The sequence below is a fragment of the Boleophthalmus pectinirostris genome, unplaced genomic scaffold (assembly GCF_026225935.1).
Source record: "Boleophthalmus pectinirostris isolate CB_2022bp ecotype Guang Dong unplaced genomic scaffold, ASM2622593v1 HiC_scaffold_12, whole genome shotgun sequence".
In the NCBI taxonomy this organism is placed as follows: domain Eukaryota; kingdom Metazoa; phylum Chordata; class Actinopteri; order Gobiiformes; family Gobiidae; genus Boleophthalmus; species Boleophthalmus pectinirostris.
This window is the reverse complement of record NW_026571018.1, coordinates 21,521,511-21,537,884: the sequence shown is the minus strand read 5'-3', so window position 1 is coordinate 21,537,884 and position 16,374 is coordinate 21,521,511. Positions and strand designations below refer to the sequence as shown.

Sequence of the window (16,374 nt, the reverse complement as noted above, 5' to 3'; positions counted from 1 at the left end):
AGAAATCATGCTTTATGCTGTTGATTTCAATTAATTACCACAAGAAAAATGTGACCGTTTCCAAAACATTTCTCTGCGATTAATTGCGATGACTGATAACCTTTGACCCTGTCCAGTATGTTCAGTCTCCAGTAGCTTTCCAACCATAACGATAGCAATCATATATATGTTTAAAAATACCCTAATTAATCAACTTTAACTGTGTCAGGGCTATTTTATGCCTATGAGAATGTACGTTGTTTTCCAATTCGTGATTAGTGTGCCCATTTATATTAGAATTTTCTTTCAATTAAGAAACATTTTTATTTCATGTTATATACAGATACTAATTGCAATTATCCTCATTGTATTCCGTCATATACTCTACATGACAGCTTTAAATTTACTCTAGTGAGCGTTTAGCCATGTTAGAACAATGTTACGTCATCAAAAACATACCTGGAGTTGTGTTTCATTTACACACGTTTGAGTAATCCTGGTCTTTCTACATCTCCAAAGATCAAAATGCTCTGTTCCACTTTGTGATCTCATGAAGCACTAGTTTTCAAGTTAACAGCTACATTTTAACTTTGGCTCAGTTCAATTTCAGGGCTGAAAATGGTCAAATGATTCTAGTAAAGGTACTTAGTTTTTTAAACACAGTGGGGCACTTCCTTTATTACCACATGACATCTCAAGGTGGAACAGAGTGTTTTCAGTTTGTGATTCATCTTAAATATGCAGGATTTGTGTATTAAACATTCATCAATGAAACAAAACACAAATCCAGGTGTGTTTGTTTGATGAGGAAACAACATTATAACATAGATCAGAAAATAGTATAATATGGAACAGAATAGATATGTAAAAACTCAAATTTACACCCCTATTATGATGAGTTATTAAAAACACAATTTTCACTGTTGCTTTTTGTCCCCTATTCTCTATGGACAATATATCCTTTTAGTTTTTCTTTGGGGTTCAAGTTGCTGACAGATATTTCATCCAAATGGGAGACGAATAAGCTTCGGCTGCAAAAACATGCTTGTCACTTGAAGATAATTTTGCTAGCCTTATTTTTACTTAGCTGTCAGTTAGCATATGTTTTGTGTAGGTCTTCATTTCACCTCTCATCAAGTGATATTTGCTATCATTTTGAATGCTCATGAATTCCCCCTTGATAGTTGCCGTGGAGACCGTGTTTGGCTTGGACCGTTTCCCTTGACAGTGAATCATATCCCTGTTTTCCTGCTCAGCTTGAGACCCAAAAGTTTCCTTACAGCCACAGAGCAGCTAGATTTGATCCTTTCTCAACAACCACAAACTTTGCACAATTTATTGACGTCATTTATTCACTTAGGTCTTGCTTACAGTGATAAGAAGAGACATTCTTGAGGGGAAGATAATTAGCTTGGTTACAGAGGTGTCTGAACAAGCCAAATTAAATTATATCTATACCAAAACAGTCATTGCTCTGTGGTGCCTAAAACTTGCACTGGTAAGCACATGTCACAGTACTTCACTTGTAATTACGTTAAGGCTGATATATTAACGGCTTAGTATATGGTTGAGTAATATAGTTGTCAGAGAAGAGAAGAGAGAGTGGTGGATTTGGTGATTTATTAACCCTATATGTTATAAAGTCTGTTATTCATCATCACAACAGTCAACAGGATTCACAGTCAAGTTAAAAAACAGTCTTATGCAGAGGTCAGAGGTCATAAGGGTTACATATAGGACATGTAAAGAAGGTCTCACAGGGGGTATTCAGGTCACCTTAATGTTAGTGTTACATTACTGTGTACTGTACATTTTGTGAGGTACCTTTTCACTTGCTACCATTTTTGTTGAATTAAATGTGACACAGAGAATAGGAAATTAAATGAATGAAATGAAAAAATGAAAAAAACACGATAATCCTCCCAGATGTATGCACTGTAATTGTATTTTAGTCATTTTCTGAACAGTTGAACATTACAAACTTTAGGAAATATGCTTTCAGTTAATCATGATTCTTTAAACAAAGTCCCCGGCAACTACAGTGTGATCAGCATTGGGGAAAACAGGCTGTATACAGGGAAATTAAAAGTCATTCTTAACCTTTTAGGCAAGAAGCTTTGCCAACTCCCTCACCAAATGGTTTGTCTTTGTCTACACAAGGCATACCAACAGAGACACCGGGACATCCCTCACTGCTCAATAAATAAAAACGATCATTTTTAAGAATTAAAAAAAAAATAAAATATGTAAACACACAACCTTTTATGCCACTTTGTGGAGCACCTCAGGCAAAACATCTTGATGAATAATAAAAGGTTTTGGACTCACCACAGGAAAACTTTATTTGGTGTACCTTTAATTCACCATGAATTTAATCTAATATTAATCTTTAATAGTATATCTAAATATCAGTAGTTCCAACTATAGTACTGAGAAACCTTTTCCTTGTTAATAATGTCTCTGCTGTAGTTGTCTCACCTTGCTTATGTAGGCTAACCATATAGATATTTTGGATATATCTTTAGTCTCAGATCTTGGGGGCATTATTGCAGTATGATTGGAGAGAGCATTGCTACTGAAGGTGAGAACAGTCTAGCTTTGTACACTATTGTACCTCTTTGCCATAGTCTATTTTTAGTTGCAATTAACCTACTGTATGTTACGAAGGGCAAAGGTGTGAAAGTCTGTTGTTAGTGAAACTGGCTATTGTTAAATTATAGCACATATGTTTCCAAGTCATTACAATATATCTAAAACTATATTGTATGCACTACTCACCTCACAATGGAAACAGATGGTCTTTCTTTTGTTTATTAAGACAAATGAAAGAGGAATAATAATGCATGTTTGTAAAGGAACAAGAAATATATGTAAAATTTTGTATAGATTGCAGAAATTAAAAGACAGCGTTGTATGACAAAGAGCCTCTTGGTTGCATTTGCTGGTGCAAGCAGCATTGAATCTGGTGTTGATGCAAAATCACTCTTCCAAAACTAAAAAATGTGCCGCCGTCTTGTCTAATAGGCTGCAGAAGTGCTGATTTATAACATGGACCGGGAATGTGGGGGGACAAAGAGTGTGAGAGAGAGAGAGAGAGAGAGAAAGAGAGAGAGACACTGCTTTCTCAATAGAATAATGAGATGAACAATTCCATGGCGTACCACCACCATCACTGTCAGTTCTGCCTCTCCTATTTTCTGCCTTTCCCCTCCTCCTCCTCTTCCTCTCAGAGCATCTCTTCATCTGTGTCCTCTGGGAGTAGAGTCAGGAATGTGCAGACAGGTTTGTGATGGAGCCGCTGTTGGGGCTGATTTGCCAAAGCTGCTCATTGAATGCTTTGATGACCACTGGTGTGATTGGCTGCTATAGACATGTCACTGGAACAGATACTGGGGAGTGGTGAGCGCACACAGCCTGTAAACCAAGTAGGGTGTGTTTCTGTGTGTTTTTGCACTTCAAAAGCTCAAGTACATGATTTATAATTCATTACAAAGGTGCAATGATTGAAGCTGAAGAAAAATCCATGTGTTTAAAATGACTTATCTGTTGTTTGAAGGTGCTCTTGGTATAGATGTTCAAAAGCTTGTTTCAGGCTAACCATGCTTTGTTGTTCTTTAGAATTCAGACTGGTCTTTTTTGAAACAGACTTGAATTTAAACTTGACTGAGCGAGATTAAATGTCTGCCATTTTGTTGCTTGTGTAATTCTCCGTTTTATCCTAAAATATGAATGTTAATTACCAGTCGTTGTATAGTTCGTCAATCAAGCATCATAAACCCTAATAAAATGCTTTCCACATACTGTGCAATTTACTAATTTAATTTATGTTAGTATCACTTCATATCATTTCAAAATGTCCAGTTGTTTTCTCTCAATTAACTTATTCAGTCGATTTAGTTTCCAAAATAATTGGTTGTTGATAGGAAAATTGCCAAGGAGACCTCCAGCTCAGTTCTCGTTATCTTGCCTATGTCATCAGAGGTATAATACTCCCTACAATGGAAGCATAGTCAGACTAGGATGCCCAATACCACAATGTGTTGAGCATATAAGTCTCTGGGTCCCATACTGATTCTACTTTTGACATTCCAGACATCCAGTATCCTGCCTTTCTTTACATTTTCAAATTACTTAAATTGTTCAGTAATAGTTGTGAATTAGATTTTAAAATGGATTTGTTATTTACTGATATTTCTTTTCATTGCAATTATAATTTAGCTTAGAGCTTCAAGCATCTGTTCACCAGTGAAGGATTCATTAGGCAAAAAGTTTTGTTGATGTTCCTAAACTTAAAAACTGTCATAAGCAATATAATGAATTAAAAATCCTCACTGAATCTTTTTTTTAATCCTTATATCTAAATTAAGAGTTGCTTGCATGTGAATGAAAAGCCCTATATTGCATCCTCCTCTTTTTTATTCGACCTGTAGACCCCAACAACAATCACACTGGCCTCAATTTTATTATGAAGAAGCTCAGAGTCTTTCCAAGGCATTTGAAAATATATCAGTGCAATATTACTGAGTCTAAAAATGAATATTTGATTATGTAAAAAGCGTGACTTCCCTTCGCCTGGCCTGCCTCATTTACTGTTGTTCTCTATGGAGCAGTTTCTTCCAGACCTCCCAAGGCTATTGCTGCAGATTTAACAAAGGAAGTCAAATACAGGCTCCAATATGTGGCAGACTGGGAGCTGAGGGGGAGAATAAAACCCAGACGTGATGACAAAACTAAGGATGTTGGAATAATTAAAAGAGTCAAAGCAGTAGAAGCTCTAGACGATCATTTATTTACGCACTTTTAAACACCGCTTACAGGCATTGACATGCATCTCCATATAAAGCACCTACCTAAAGCTGTTGTTTTTACATTTTCCATGGCGTATCCATCTGCTGTATGTTTTTCTTTTCTTTACCCAAAACGTATCAGGATTCAAGTCATTTTCCTAACAGCAATCTACCGGCAATTTATTACAATCTAGCATGAAAAAATATGCTATTATGCAGCTTAAATTAATTTTTGGGTGTGATATTACATCTCGGATACTTCAGACAACAATACAATAGCAAACTGGGGAGTGTCAAATTGAAAAATGTGCATGGTTTGAATGAAACTTCAGCGGAGTTAGGAATTTATTAGCGACGCCTGTTTGAGTTTGTGTATCTTTAGATCAGCCATGCGAGCATCCATGTGAATAAGATTGATTAAAATATTCCTAATTTTCATGCAATTTAATTTTTCAATCGTTTATATACACAGCTTAATGGTACAGTGCCCCATTTTCCAATTTCCTCACCCTTTTAATCACTCACACCTAACCTTCACAATAACAGTCTTACCTCGTGATAATAATATAAAGAAAGCATTATTTTCACACTTGTTAAGTGTACTTACTTTTTACTGTCCTCAAAAGGTAATAAAAGCTATATAATTGTGCCTCACTTTCGTAACACATTTCTACCATTCTTATTATTCACTGCAATGAGGTTATAAGTGCTTTAGAGTTAGATCCACAAAGAACACACTTCAATTTGCTTTTATAATATATGTACTGAGGCATAACAATTTTTACCTCTCCCCTGAAAAATTGTGACCATTACTGAAACCTAAACAAGAAGCCTTCATTTTAACACCCCTATATGCTGTTATATATGCTGTTCCTCCTGTGTAGAAAAACACTGGGTCGTTTAACCCTGTGCCAAGGTGTTAGCTTTCACGCTAAAGCCTGCTATGTGTTTGTCTGCGACACTATGATGATGTTCTGTGGTGTCTGCCCCGTGAGGTCACGAGGAGGAGGAGCAGCTGAATCCACTGTTTGACAAGCTGTCAGCAACTGGGACACCACCGAAATAATATGTGAGTGTCAGTCAGGAGGGAGAAGGGAGACACACGCCACCTGTTACTCTGTCAGGGAAATACTTGTCTGAGCTCACCGCACGTTAGCCGGGCGCAGCATAGTCTGATGTCATGGCTGTACACTGACCTTTGATCAGATTCACCTTTATGAAGCTGATGTCATGCAACACCTACAGATACAATTTTAGTTTGTAAGACAGGCATCATCTTGTAGTAGATTTATTGTTATATATTACATTTTTCCTCTGTGATATTATAATATATTTTGATGTGTAAGCTACTGTGTCCAAATAATTTCCCCTGTGGATCAATAAAGTTTATCTGAATTAATTAATCTAATATTAGCACTAAAAGCTCTCAACCTTTTGTCTAATATCCTTGAATGGCACTTTTTTTGTCTTGTTTTTTTTTTTTTTTTTCAAGGGGAGAGCATGATAACTAAATATTAAATAACATAACACAATTTTAGCTACTTCTTTTTTTATTCATTTCTATAGAAAAGTGTTTTTGAGCTCACTAATTTTATGAGTATGAGTCGAACTACAAAGTCGGCTCATTTCCTTTAGTTTCTGTAGCTTATTTACAATCTGGCAGCCCTGTAAACAACATTTTCTTTAGGGCACATCCAAAATAGGCAAAGAGCTTATGTAGAATCTATGCTTTTGCTAATTAAAACATAATTACTATAATAGATGTTTCTCGCTTCTTGAGAGTCTCCTCCATGTTTGCAGCAAAACACCTTAATTCTGTCTTTTCCAAAGAGCAGCCGATTTGCATGCTGTGAGCTTTGATAGGAGCACAAAGAGACTCATAACAATTACATCCAGCCTCAAAGACATATTAGTCAAAGAGACAGATCCGGTAATAAAATGACAGAGAAAAACAAGAACATCTGTGCAAATGACACTTTTTTGTGTGTGTTTGATGGCAGCACCATTTCTAGGCTCACATTAGCAGCACATGAATGACAGGTGTTCTTTGTCTAATGCAGAAATTGCTGCTACAAATGGATGCTGTTTACTTTTACCAGTGTTTTTTGTAATAGTATGGGACATATTTGTATCTAAAAGTATGTCGTGTGTGAATTGTATTGCAGCAGGACTTTCTTTAAAGGTGCACGAGGGTCCGCCACCTGTTTGCCTCCATGAAAATGTTACTGCTTTGTCGAGAGTGTTCCACAGCATAAAGTAAACCTCACAAAAGAGACAAGCAGGTTACAGCACTACGCTACATTACAGTTCAGATCTGTGGAGTCGTCCCTATGCACAGAAGGAATTGTGGTATTGAGCAATAGAAACACCTGTAATGAAAGTTTAATGTCATACGACGTAACATTCCAGGCAAAGTAATAACATCTTCATGAAGACAAGATGATAGCAGACCCTGCACCAGAAAAGTTGCGTAGTGCATCTTTTAATGTTTCTACAGTAGATTTTATATTGCCTTCTGTAAGATACCACCCTTGTCAAAACTTGGAACTGGCATCAAAACCATATTGCTCATCTTATTCAGCTTCACACTATACTGTACTGTAGGCTTTTTATGTCACCCCAGCCTTACTCTACACAAGAACATGTCTCTCAAGATAAAATGTATTTTAGGATTACATTTCTTTCAAACATGCATCTGAGTTCTTTCACACCTGTCAATAAGATTTTTTATTCTATTCTTGTCAGCCTTTTTACACGGTGTGAACGCTGGTGAGTGGATCTTGAGAAATCAGATCTGAAAAGAAGTGGAGGTGTGAATGGGCATGTGTCCTTCTTATTAATATCTTAATTGCGAGATGTATTAATAAGATCATGCCAGTGAGTGAAATGCATTTGGTGACAGCCTTGTGCTCTTTTGAAGTGTTTCCGGAAGTGCATTAAAGAAGACATTGACAAATAATTCTAAAATTCTGTATGGAAGATTTATTATTCAATCTTAAACCTAAATGTTTTTTTCAGTTATTTTTCTTGTGAAGTATGCACAAAGTACTTTAAGTCAAGTTGTCAAAGAATCGGTGATGGGTGAAATCTTATGGGTCTTCTTGTGAAAGAGGCAGTTCAACTTGCACCACTAGCCCTATATACAAACCTCGCAATCAAACCAGCCGCTAGCCACACACGGGACCTGGGCTGTGAACACTTTGCAAGAATTTGGACTTTAACAAAAATACCATGTCTTTCCCAGAACTCCACCCTTTAATAATTGATAGTGTTTCTTCACAATTTTATGGATTATCTTTCAGGGCTGCAACCTCGCTGTGCTAAATTTCTTATGGAATGTCAAAGTAGGATTTGCCGCAACATTGGGTATGCTACTCAAACACACAAGCCCAACACGGACACTTGAGGCCATAGAGTGTTATCTGCATGGCCTTCAAACTGAGCTGCCTAATTAAAATCTTCAGATGGAGTGAAGTATGAGAGGATTTATTACTGGGCGCTTAATTAGATCGATGAGGGATAGGTTTTTCTCTGCTGATTTGGTGATATGCCATAATTTACCACATAAACAAGCTAACAAGCATGATAAAGATGGATGTATGGATTATTCGCTGTAGTTTTCCCACATTGCTATGTATGTACTAGTATATATTTACTACTATATATGGAGTAAAGTTTATTCTTTGGTTTTTAACACTGTGTGAGTTGTGTGGTCCCCTGTGTCTTTTATTTATTATTTATTTATTGGTTTTATTTACTTATTGCTGTGTTATGATTTTGCTCGCATTTGATTTTACTGGGATGATTTGTTTTAAGACTAGTATGATTAAATCTGAGCATCTACTTTACTATTATATTATTGAAAATTGTTAATGGCACAGAAGTTTTTACCCCTTATCTAACACATCATGAGTTTTGCTCATTCATGTTTGTTAAATTTTTTTATTATTATTATTTTTTGCCTAGTTTACTCTTGACAAGCTGAGAGAAATAAGTAGTATTCATATCAATTGATCTTCTAGTTCATGTAGTGATGCTAACTTTTAGTTTGAATTGGGTATTGCATTGGTACAGTTATCTACATGGGGTTCACAGTGTTGAAAAACTGGAACACTTGCCATAGAAATTAACAATTATAAACAAAATAAATATTTAAAAAATCTTTAAAATAGCCAAAAGTATTAAAATAAGTAAAAATAGCACCCATAAAAGACAGCTGAAACCCATGAATACAGCAAATAGTATAAATATATAGTACCACTGGCTACCAAGACTCAAACCATTAGTTCAGACTTCCTCCTATCCCCATGAGGCCAGTATAGGTATATAGCTACTATATATATTTTTTGCTTATCTTACATGTTCACCTTTATTTTTACAGATATTTTGATACAGGCCTTATCTTCCATATTTCCCCTATCATATACCATTTAAATGCCAGGAGGAATAAGCTGTTGAATCATCCTCTCCCTCCCCATGTGGACTGACACATATCTGCTGTCTCTACTGACCCCTCTTCTTAAAGCTGCTGGAGATGAGCTCTTGTTTAATTGACAGGCCGTTCCCCTAACTGCTTCTCCGCGCTGACAGATAAGCAAGATTTTTTTCTACCCTAATAGCCACTGGACACCTGCGCGTCTCGTCAGTTGTTGCTTGAGTTTTGTTGACAGCACGCGACAGGAGCAGGGATGTGATGTAGGAGCGCTGTCACTCCCCAGCCCCACATACTTGCTGTCACATATCCTTCCTGGGAATACATGAATCGGCCATTATAAATAGTTTGGGCAGTGTGTGTTTTCATTGGCTTGTACTTGTAAAAATGCTAATAATAAAAGAAAAGATGCATACTAAAACATGCAGATTTCATTGTGTTTGGTTCTATGGCTTTCAAAATTGCTCACTTCCATTCTTTCTACTGGGACTTGATGTTGTCTGTGAACCAGCTAAGTTCCACATTTAAACAATTAAAATTATTAGTCACTATTTGAAGGACATACAAGGTTAGCAAAAATAATACGCTAATGATTTATTTTGTATTTTGTGACATTTACATGGCATTTTAGTTTTTTGTCTGAACTTGTGTCCTGATTCAGTGATAGCATTATTATTATATTTTCAAATCAGAATCTGCAATCTGGGTCAAGAAGTAATTGTATTTTTCCATTTTAGTCTTTTTTTCCATCCCTGACATTTCCTTAAAAAGTATATAAAAGACACAACTAAACTCTCTGTCTGTTTCTCAGTCAGTAACAATGAGCATAACGAAATGATTTTGGAGCTGTAATGTCTCCTAAGGCAACCCAACCCAAAGATGGTATTGACTGACCTTGTTATACAGTATACTACAATATTATATACAGTGCAGCGTTGAATTCCTTTGAGACTTCATATGGAATGTTCCTTTGAGACCAAAGCATTGCAAATATTGTTGGTGGGGGCGCTCCTTTAGCCTATGTATTCCCTCTTTATTTTCAGTCTGGCTTTTGCTTGTTTGAGTAGAACTTGGCCCTGGGTTCGCCTCTTTCCTCACTCCACAGTATCTCTCCTCCACTGCGGCTCTGTTGGCATTGATTATCTCCGACCTGTGCTATCCACTGCTTGTGTGAGCCCATGTGTGCACCTATGTGTGTGTGTGTATGTTTGTGTGTGCTGCATGCTGAGAAGGCAGATATCTCTAGAGGCTCTGTAATAGAGCAGATACAGTTGCCCGCCTCACATTGCCATGGGGGATGGAGGGAGCACTGCACTGGGCGGAAAGTATATGAAGAAGCAGGGGCCAAGAGGATGAGAGAATGTGGAGCTTAGATTTGAAAGAAATCCTATCTGTTTGATTAGCCCTTTGACTCCATTGTCCACATAGCTCCTCTATCTCAACATAATTGAATTAAATGCCTTGGAGTGATATTATGGGAATGTGTGAATTAAACATGCGCTTTGACCCTGTAGAGCTGTGACACTGTTGAACCCAATCATTTTGAATAATTTGTTTCTTTGTTTAATATTTGGCCAATGTGTGACAGTTTACACTTGGGGAACATAGTTTATAGAGTTACATATAAAGAACGCTTTAGCCATTTCAAACACAGCATGCAGTACATCCCCATTTTCACAGATTTGGTGGAGGTGTGGTGAGGTGTCAGAGGTTATTGCCAAAGGGTATTATGTGACCTTACAGAGTGATTTAAACCATCAATATTTGATAGGCTGTTTATGACATTTTATGTAAATGTATCCCGCTGTCCACAATATTGTAAATGCTGAAGTGATGGCATTTAGTATTAGCAAAAAGGTCAAAGTCAATTTAACGATTTAAATTGTTAGAATGGAACAAATCAACTGTTTTTACCTGGTGAACAACAGCACTCGGACAGACGTGTTTTTATTTTATCCATCATGTTCTCAGTTGGATTTAAGGTTTGTTATAGTGAATAAATAATTGTCTTTGTGTTGTACTGGGGAGTTCAAATCAGGGTCAGGCCCAAAGGTTAAAGTTCATTTTATTGTTGCCTTAGGGAATTTACCCTTTGCATTTGACCCATCCTTCAATGTTGAAGGGGTCAGGAGCAATCCACTGCAACAGTAAAGACCCGCTCTAAATGTTGAGCTAGATTCATGATCAGAGTTAGCTGTAGCATTAGCTAGACTGTGAATATTTTAGGTTGGTGTTGTAAACTGGAAACAAAATGCAATTTCTTTCTGGAATTCAACACAAGACCTTCATGCTCTGAGACAGGAACACAAACCACTCAAGCACTGTGTTGGCTTCATTCTATGGAGCTGCTGTTGTGAATGATTGAAACTACACTGTTCTACAATGGAGCTACTTTTACAATTACTTTCTCTGAGTTTAAGTGCCAGTACGAGCCCTGCTGTTTGCACTACATTCATTTCTCTCACGCACCACTAGAGTTTAATCCGACTCTGCTGTAACATATAGGGACCAGACACACAAGTCTAATAGGTATTAATGCTTTTCCTTTTGCTGTGGTTGGAGTGTAGCGGGGGGCAGCGGCACAGCCAGATGACTTCAGAACCAAATTGCTTCTAGTTGGGAGCGACTCACGGAGCTTTACAGTCCCATGAACACACAGCGGGGGGAGCATTCGTATGGTGGTAGTTGTATACACTCACACTGCCATGTTTAATAGTCTTCCCTGTCATTTCTATTCACTTTTGAACAAAACAACATGCTAGCAAACATGATGACTCTAGCGGCCCGTACATGTTAGCGCGCACACTCCAATGAACGCTATTAGAATACCTGGATAAGATACACCTACTGGGCTTAATCTCAGGTTGCAGTCTCGGGCTATTTTACTGTTCCCTGCTATGTAAATTACTGACGAACAACTGGAAATGGTGACCTGTGCTTTTTTTTCTCTCAGCCTCCGAGCGGTTGCATGTGAATGTCAAGCGGAGCGTTGAAAAATGGTGCAAGCAACAACAAAGCAATTAATTTGGACACACGCTGCCTTAAAGAGATGGATTGTGCAAATGGATGTCAACGGAATAATAAAGATGTGGCCACGTGTATTTCAAGGTTTGTCTGTATATGAACTGTGTTATAATGCTAATTAACGGTGACCTCGTCTTGACCCCGATTCACTCCTGTACTTAAGTGCATGCTTTTCTATAGAGAAGGAATACAAGTGACAAAGAAAAAAACTTCTTCTATCTATTCTCTTTGCATTCACCTTACATAGTTGGGTACAGACAGTCCAGACAGTCTTGTAAAGAAGACAGCTGAAGGAGTTAGAAATAGGGGTGTGCAAAAATATCAAAATATCAATATATTGTATCGTATAATGTGGTGATACAGTATTGATACAGAGGACTGCTGTATCGATATATTACCAAGAGTATTTTTTGGTATGTTTCACTAAATTATTTTGTTACAGTGCTACAGTTTTGTTGCTTGTTCAGAGAAAGGAAACTCGTTTATTCAACACATTTGACATTTTCACTGTTTTGATGATTCAAATGTTTGAGTTTCATATGAACTTTGCTCAAGAAGTGGTTTAACAAAGACTTTTAGTATCACAGCAATCATTTAGCCTTCTTTTTTTACTGAAACGTATCGAATCGATTTGAAATATATTGTATCGAATTGAAAGTGCACTGTATTGAGATATGTATCGTATCGTGGCCAATATATCGAGGTATGTATCATATCGACAACTTCTTAATGATACCCAGTCCTAGTTAGAATGATCTAATAATTGGGTCCTATAACTACTCCGAGTTATAGTTTTATTCATACTGTAAGTCTATAAAAATGCTTTAATCAGTGTTTATTTGGATGACACATAGTAATAGTATTCATAGTTTGTCCTATATCACAGTTTAGAAGACGATGGTAATTGTAATGCTGTTAATTCACTTTGAAAAAAGGAAATATGTAACTAAACTTTCTCAAATAAAACAAACTGAAATGAATTTTAGATTAACTGCTTATATTGATCCAGATCGCTCCAGAGCTGCATTGATTGGTTAATTTGACTGGTGTGATGAGCCTATTGTTGCATAATGATATAGCTTGTTTAAATTGCAGATCAATAGGTTAACCTTATTGAGTCGTAGACTGGATCATTTCACATCTAGACTTACCACATGATGGCAAATGGATCGGCAAAGCAAATTCCACTCTGTATTGGTTTTATTAAAAGGAGATGCTCTGCTCCACCTATGCTCTCTCTTTTAATGAAAGGAGACTAGAAAATGGTATAGACTCTCAAGTGAAGCCTTCTACAAGGGTGTCTGAGGGTCAGGTGGATTTATATGGTTCTTGTTTCTTGGTTTATGCCATAAGATATAGATTATTAGGTGTTAGTATGGATATATCTGTGTTTATGAAGCTATGTGACCAGGGGAAAAAAAGGTTGTGTTTTTCTAAGAATGTAGGTGTCTATTCAGTAGATCTGACCCATACTGTACAGAGAAGTGCTAGTAAACAGTGTCTTCATGTGAAAAGGAAGATTCACTCCCAAAATTCAAACTCCATCTCTCTAGACCTGTCACGATAATTACTAGATCGACTCATCGTTCATTATATGAAAGCTGGAACAATATATTTTGGGGCTCAGTATTTGTCATGGGTACTATTTCTTGGCAACAGCGGTGAGATTTTTGCCATTTTTGTGTAATACTATAAGATTTGAGCTGTAGAGGGTTGAGTAACTAACTTATATGGCTAATCATTGGTTCATTCTGCTGTTTACTTGCTGTAGCTTATGCTTTTTAATGATACAGTATATTTTAATTTGGTTTATTGGAATTGCTTTGTGTCAGTGACATAAAGTAGTTTCAATATTATCGTTTATCGCAGTATATGTATGTAACAATATATCGTGCTTCAGAATTTGTTATCGTGACGGGCCTAGTTATCTCCAAAACTCCGAAAAGTCACTCCATGTCTTTTCATTATAAATTTATTTAATATTCATAAAGATATTCTTTCAATCCACTCAAAGTTACCTAGAGGAAGGCATTCTTCTCTCAGTTTTTTTTTTTTTTTTTCCTTTTCTGTTACCCAGGTATGGTGTAAAGAAAACAATGCAAAGTGATGTGTATTCATCTGCCCTGCACCAAATATTTGCCCCTTCATCCATCTGCATCAACACACTGCCAGATCGACAGTATGTTGTTTCTCAAGTTCGCTGCTTTTTAAAAATAATCCATTTAGCAATATGTTCAGTGGGCTCCCTTCCTACATGTGGCCAGTGCGAGCAGCTGTCCCTCTCTCTCTCTACACATGGCGTGGCAAGCCAACCCTAACGTTTTCTTTGCACTGCTGCTAAAACCAATTAAATTTACTGCAGAGGAATCACCTGATTACAGAGCTGCCGAGCCCCCACGTCTGCATACCCCTCGGCTGTGTCTACTCATGTGTGCGAGTCTTGTAGGCACGCCACCAAGGGCAGTGTTGCGCGCTGGGATGGTGACATACTGGCACACGTGTCTGTCTGTACGCTAATCCATATGGGCGCAGCGCTAATTAAATCCAACCATTCACACCAGTGGATGCTTGGCACACAGTGAAAGAATGAGTATGACAAAAGCAGCAGGGAGAGTTGAAGTCGCAGAGTGTAAAATGCCAGTGTGCAGTTGTAAATGGCTGGGTAATTGCAGGAGTCCAGAGAGTGGTCCGGTGATTGGGTGTTGATGGTGATGTTTCTGTTTGTGTAAGAGACGGCCTCAGACAGCGGGGTTAATGAGGAGGGGTTTACTGTCATGTGATACCCCGGCGCTGTACTGTAGGCAGCAGACAGACAGGCAGACTGCTTGTGTCTCCTCAAGTGGGTGCTGCGCTACCAGACAATTTCCAGGCCATATCGAATGTAAACGCTGTGAAGCCGCCCCTCACCCATACCTGTCAGCGCGCAGGATCCCGAGAGGCGGTGATTTCAGTCTGCTGGTGAAATTTTGGGGGTCTGGTGGTAGCATATGTTGAGGTAGAGCATTGTTGTTTTCTATTTTGTTGCTGTAACTTTTTCCCCAAAAAGTAAAAGGCCTGTTATGATAATTACTATATTGACTCAATATATGAAAGCACAGTAACAATATATTTTGAGCTTAATGTTTATTGTGTGTACAAAGTCTTTGCAAAAGTAGTGAAAATGTTTGCTATTTTTATGTATAATATAAGATTTGAACTGTAGATTAATTAACTTATATGTAATTATTGGTTCATTCTGCCATTTATTTGTTGCATCTCAGGCCTTTTAATTATAGTTTCTATTTACTGGGATTATAATGCATTACTGTTGTGCCAGTGGCATAAAGTAGTTTAAATATTATCATTTATCGTAGTATTTCTCAGTAGTGATAGTAAAAAAAAACATCAACAGTTCACTTATGAGGAAAAAAATGAAAAGCAGTTTGTTATCAATGAAATGCCAGTAACACAGTCAAACAATTACACTTTTTAATGTAATGAGCAAAGAAGACAAACTAAACGATATCTGAATCTCATGCAGATAGCTGAAAGTAACGGAAGAAACCAAATGGAAAAAAAATGGCGGAAGACATCCTTGAAATCTGGGCTAATCCAGGCCAAACCCAAGCGCTTGACAGGTGTGCCCTGACCCCATCACTTTCTCTAAACCTTTCCATCTCCGCAGCAAAAACATATTATTGGCTTATAAGTGAAGAGGCTTACCGCAGATTTTCTCCTGTGACTAGACTCTGTCCTTTCATTTTGCTTTCGAGGACTGTTTAGTAAGCCTTTCTGCTGAACATTATTTGTGTGTACACATCGACTTGCATGAGGTCCCCTGTCTGCAGTGGTTTTATAATTGTTTCCTTGATGTGAACTTGAAAGTGTATTTTACTAGAAATGTGTTCTTTCCGGGTTGTGTGACTGTATGCTTGATTAGCTCTAGCTGCTTGGGAGGGCTAATGTGTCTGTTTATTGGAGTTGCCTTAACAGGATAAAGATTTATGGGGTGCACTCCAACATGTGTTCAGGGCTCCACACAACACATAGATAAATAAATGGAAATTGGCTCCATTTGTCACTGCCAGAGCATTTGCCCTGGCTGCTGTACCTGTGGTGTGGAGGGCTGGTCTCACATGTGACAGTTTGTCCCGTCACTGTCTTATTGGCTCG

The 16,374-nt window shown here is 37.5% G+C and overlaps 1 protein-coding gene across 1 annotated transcript in view; it reads left to right on the top strand.

Annotated features, from left to right (window-relative positions):
• Window positions 1–16,374, top strand: part of LOC110165054 (roundabout homolog 1-like) — a 99,717-nt gene that overhangs the window by 33,165 nt on the left and 50,178 nt on the right. The window lies entirely within an intron of this gene.